Source organism: Chiloscyllium plagiosum, unplaced genomic scaffold, assembly GCF_037043375.1.
Source record: "Chiloscyllium plagiosum isolate Xiang-an unplaced genomic scaffold, Cpla_swu_hap1 HiC_scaffold_15, whole genome shotgun sequence".
In the NCBI taxonomy this organism is placed as follows: Eukaryota; Metazoa; Chordata; class Chondrichthyes; order Orectolobiformes; family Hemiscylliidae; genus Chiloscyllium; species Chiloscyllium plagiosum.
The window spans coordinates 12,712,694-12,718,321 of record NW_028270153.1 but is presented as its reverse complement, the minus strand read 5'-3'; the positions used below and the strand labels follow the sequence as shown (position 1 = coordinate 12,718,321).

Genomic DNA, 5,628 nt, shown 5'->3' with positions numbered 1-5,628 from the left:
TGCCTGTTTTTCTTAGTTACAAGATTTATTTATAGTCACGTAAAGCACCCAATAATTAACTAACTTGTAGAACTGATGTCTGTACTTTGTTACTGGTTTTAATTCTTTTTCACATTTTCTTTACACTCTTGTTGCTCCACATCTTGCACTTTTTGATGGGAGCCTCAGAGATATGACAATTGACATTCTCATTAGAAGCAAGTGATTGTGTTATGAGTTGCTTTTTCTCTCAGATGCTGGACATTCCAGAGTTCATTAACCGAGAAGAGGAATTCTGGGTTGCTGGAGCCTATTTCCCATAATTATTTTGTGAAAACTTCCTGTCACCTTCTAAATCTCCAGTTATCTCTTAAATTTTGACGTCGTTTATCCTAGGTCAGATGCCAGTATTAAACTGCTTCCACTCATGGCTATTTACATTGAAATCAGGCAATTTCGGCTCCAGCAAATGTTGAACAGATCCCTGCCAGTCCAATCGAAACCACTCTCTTCCTTGCCATCTGATAACCTTTGGTGGAATATATATGGCAGCACTTGAAGATTTTGTGCACTTTGATTGTGATGCTCCTACACCTAAATGCTTTGTAAATATTTATTGTCAAAAGATTGTACATAGATACCAGTCAAATGACAGGCACGACTTTAAGAAGGTGCTGGGGTAATTGTGTCCCAGCGAGGAAACTACCTCTCTGAGGGCAGAGAAGCAAGTCTATTCAGAAAAAAGGAATTGTCATCCATCAAGTTTTTAATTTTGTCTTCCTAAAACGCTGAAAATATTATGAAACAAATTAATCCTGCATATGTTCACATTCTTAACTATAAGGTAATGCTCAAAAGAATTAACTGAATTCATAACTGCACACTTCTAAAATGTGCGTTTGGTCGTAAGAATAGTCCACTTGTCATGAAATTGTTTATATTATCACTTATCAAATCAAAATATCATTTTGCACTTTACTTTTGAAGTCTAGTACTTTCTTGGGCCTTGGAACGGACATTCTGCACCAGTGACATTCTCTATGGGATAATTTTTGTGGCTATTGTAAGCAGCAGTGACAAAAGAACAGCAGTCGGGGGAATCAATATTTGTATGATTTCAATGGAATAGTCCAACAGATTTCATGGTTCATTATCTCATTGTCAACAATGCAGTACTCACTCTAGTATTAATCCTAATTGTTAGTTAAAATCTTGCTGTGGCACTCAATCCAGAATCTCTCATTTTCTAATTAAACTTCAGAAATATTAGGACATGCCTCTGGACCAGGTGGGCCTTGAACCCAGTTCACTTGGCCCAGAGGTGTGGACACTGCCACTGTACAACAGGAACCTCTCCCAGATTCTCTTGAGTCAGAATTTAAGTGCTATAGTAACATTCTCTGAAGTAAGCCAGAAAGGACAGTATTTAGGAGAGGATTTGGTGGCAACTTGAGGGTGCTTTATAGAGCCATTGAGTTGTGCAGATAATTGCAAGATATTTTTACTCCTGGCGTTTTTTTTAATTGTGGTAATGTATGTTTATTTTTAATAAATATTTTTATTTAACATTGTGTAGTACAATGCTCTTTAGAATGCACTGCTTCAAGTTTGGCATCTGGTTAATTGCTTGCTGTTGCATGTTTGAATTTTTAACCATTTCAGAAAAAGGGATTTGGATTTGAGTTATGTTGAAAAATTGTGTTTATGCTACAAGTTCACAAATGTTTTGAATTCACACTAAGGTACATGATGGAGTGACTCAAAGGGGATTAGAATGCTAGTGAGCTCACCTGAGTGGTAGCAGAGCCATCATTTTTAACCAATGTGTTCAGATATGATAACACTGGAGCAGGTTGGATTTTAACGTAGGCCTTCTGGCCAAGGAGCAGGGACACTACCACTGCGTTACAGGAGCCTCTATAGCTGCAGTTCAAAAGGTTGATATGCACCTATTGTTTAAGCGCTTGTTAAAGATCTTGAGCCAAATAAGAGGTGGTCATAGACCCCACGGATGCATCCTTCTGTGTTGACGTGTGTTATTAAGCTTCCGTTAATTCCTCGATCAGTGTCACTGATGAATTGTTATTTGAATATCAAATCCCTTGTCTAGTTCCATCTCCAGTGAAATTAAGAGAACCTGGGAACCTTTTGATTTGATCCCAGACTTTACTGAGAAATATATAGTTGCAATTTTTGAGAATACATTGTTGCTTTTGAGCTGGATCATTTGCTGCTAGGTCATTTAGTTATTAGGATGAATTTCCAAATGGAAGGAGAACATGATTCACCCAGTTTGTATGAAATCTCAGGCGCTAACAACTGGGAGTGATGCTGTGCTCAGCGTAGCTGCTCAGACCATCTTTTCTCTTTTATATAATTTCAGACAAATCTTTGATGTTTTAACAGCGTTTTTTCAGGCTACTTGAAGGAGATTGTTTTTTTGCTTTGTCGTGAGAACCAGGGTAGCATCCTATCAAGACCTTTTTAACAGTTTCACCATATTTTAATGAAATTGTCTTCATTCTTCTAAATTCTAGGATTTACTTGATTCATTCATCTCCAGGCAACCCCTCATCCTGATAATCTGGTGAACCTTCTTGTGGGCTTCTTAGAGAGATCCTTCCTTGGGCAAAGCTCCACACAATTCTGAGCTACCTCTCATTAAACAGAACATTTGATGGTTTTATAGCCAAGTGTAGGATGGTGAAATAAAATAAAAGTCCTGGAAAAACTCAGCAAGTCAGGCTGCATCTGTGGAAAGAGATGAAGAGTTAATATTTAAGTTCTAATATTACTTTTTTTGGAATTTAAGTTCTGAAGTCCAATTTGATTCAACATTTGAGCACTAGCTCCCTACAGCCCTTTTATTCGAGTGCAGGTTAAGGGGTTGGAGCATTGTGAAAGGTCAATTGTGATAATATGTTTTGCTTTCTTTTTAAAAGAAAAAGGACTTTTCATTTGGGCGAGCCAGGGGAAAAAATAGTTGTGCGGAGGGTTTTTTTAAATAATACTGCATGGAAACAGACACTTTGGTCTAACTTGTCCACGCTGACCAAGTATCCCAAACTAAGCTAGTGCCATTTGCCTGTTTGGCCCATAGCTGTTTAAATCTTTCCTATTTATGTACCTGTGCAATTTTTTTAAAAATCTAACTACACATTCATCTACCATGTCCTCTGGCAGTTCATTCCACATATGAACTGCCCATGTGAAAAGGTGCTCCTCCGGTCCCTTTTTATATGCTTGTCCTCTCACCTTAAAAATATGCTCTCTAATTTTGAACTCCCCTACCCGAGGGGGATAAAAAAAAACACCTTTACCATTTACCTTATCTATGCCCCTCACAATTTATAAAACCTCCTAAGGATGCTCCAATGAAAAAAGGATCTCAGCCCCTCTTTATAACTCAAACTATCCTGGACCAGATGGGCCAATGAGCTGAGAAGTGGCAGATGGAGTTTAATTCATATAAATGTGAGGTGCTGCATTTTGGGAAAGCAAATCTTAGCAGGACTTATGCACTTAATGGTAAGGTCCTAGGGAGTGTTGCTGAACAGAGACCTTGGAGTGCAGGTTCATAGCTCCTTTGAAAGTGGAGTCGCAGGTTGATAGGGTGAAGGTGTTTGGTATGCTTTCCTTTATTGGTCAGAGTATTGAGTACAGGAATTGGAAGGTCATGTTGTGGCTGTACAGGACATTGGTTAGGCTACTGTTGGAATATTGCGTGCAATTCTGGTCTTCCTATCGGAAAGATGTTGTGAAACTTGAAAGCGTTCAGAAAAGACTTACAAGGATGTTGCCAGGGTTGGAGGATCTGAGCTACATGTAGGGAGAGGCTGAACAGGCTGGGGCTGTTTGCCCTGGAGTGTCAGAGGCTGAGGGGTGACCTTATAGAGCTTTACAAAATCATGAGGGGCATGGATAGGATAAGTAGACAAAGTCTTTTCCCTGCGGTCAGGGAGTCCAGAACCAGAGGGCGTAGGTTTAGGGTGAGAGGGGAAAGATATGAGAGACCTAAGGGGCAACTTTTTCCACACAGAGGGTTGTACGTGTATGGAATGAGCTACCAGAGGATGTGGTGGAGGCTGGTAAAATTGCAACATTTTAAGAGGCATTTGGATGGGTATATGAATAGGAAGGGTTTGGAGGGATATGGGCTGGGTGCTGGAAGGTGGGACTAGATTGGGTTGGGATATCTGGTTGGCGTGGATGGGTTGGACCGAAGGGTCTATTTCCGTGTTGGTACATCTCTATGACTCTAATAGCCTGGCAAATCTTTTCTGCAGCCTTTCCAATTCATCGATATTATTCCTACAGCAGGGCAACCAGAAATGTATGCTTTTAGCTTGCTCATCCTGCTTTTGAACTTTTGCTGTCTTCTGCAGTCTTGGGACAATGTTGACAATATCTGACAATGCTGAACAATCCATTGGAACAGCTGCAAAGAAGATTCTTTGTTCAGTACTGCTTTAAAGCAATGCATTTACTAGTAATCCTACAAATAAACCACCCATCTACACTGTTTCTATCTTATGCCCGTGGCAAATTGAAGGTACAATAGCAGGTTTAACTCATTTCAAGAAAATTTTAGTATTTTATTTCAAATCTATATATATATGTAATGTGTCCATTTGTTTAAATCTCTGTAGTATTTGATCACAAGTCTTCATTGATGTCACTATTCTGTATAGTATAGGATCTTTGCACATAGGTCACTGCCAGGAGCTCATTCATTACATTACAAGTAATGTGTTCTAGCTGTCTTGTACCTATCTTACGAATATGTTGTGCTGTGAGATGGAGACTCTCCAAGACTCAACCATTTGCCTATTTTAATTCCACCAGCACCACCTCAAAGTCAACAGAAACGCCACCTGTACAATGTTTCAGAGGGTTCCCTGGCTCTTCAGTCAGATGTGCAGTGGAATGGGAGGGCAATCAGTGCTTTTGTCCACAGTAAAGGTGGATGTGTTTTTTTTTCAATGCAAATATCATGCTCAGCTGTTGTCTAAATATCAGCATCCAACTCTCCCTTTTGAGATTCATCACTGGATCCCTACAATATGGAAGCAGGTCATTTGGCCCATCGAGTCCACACCAACCCTTTGAAGGGTATCCCTCCCACCCTGCATCTCTCATGCCTCATCTACCTACCCTGAACATTCTTGGATACTGGTTAATTTAGCATAGCCAAGCCACCTAACCTGCACAGCTTTGGACTGTGGGAGAATGCGCAAACTCCACACAGTTAGTCACCTGAGGCTGGAATCAAACACAGGTTCCTGGTGCTGAGGCAGCAGTGCTAACCACTGAGCCACCACACTATCCTATGTTGCATAGCTTAGTGGAGAGAAAGCTGGGTGCACTTGTATATTTCCATGAGGTATTTAATAAAATGCTACATAACAAACTTATTAAAGTTGAATAAAATAAGTGGATTCTTGGGTTGGTATTAGGGCCACTGTTTTTTTTGATTCATTAATAATCTAGATGTTCTTGTGCAAGTGAAAAGCCTCAATTTTTATTTGACACAAAACTGTGGACTATGTGGAGTATGGCAATAGACCTCAAGAGAAAAGCTGAGCAGGTCTAGCAGCAAATGTGAAGAGAAATCAAAGTTAATATTTTGGGGGTCTGGTAAGCCTTCCT

At 39.9% G+C, this 5,628-nt stretch overlaps 1 protein-coding gene across 1 annotated transcript in view; it reads right to left on the bottom strand.

The window, feature by feature from the left end:
• Positions 1-154: 154 nt before the first annotated feature.
• rbck1 (RanBP-type and C3HC4-type zinc finger containing 1) overlaps positions 155-5,628 on the bottom strand; it is a 57,264-nt gene continuing 51,790 nt past the window's right edge. Inside the window, exon 14 of the transcript XR_015759519.1 lies at positions 155-2,730. The gene's annotated coding sequence lies outside the window, so the exon portion shown is untranslated. The remainder of the gene's footprint in view (positions 2,731-5,628) is intronic.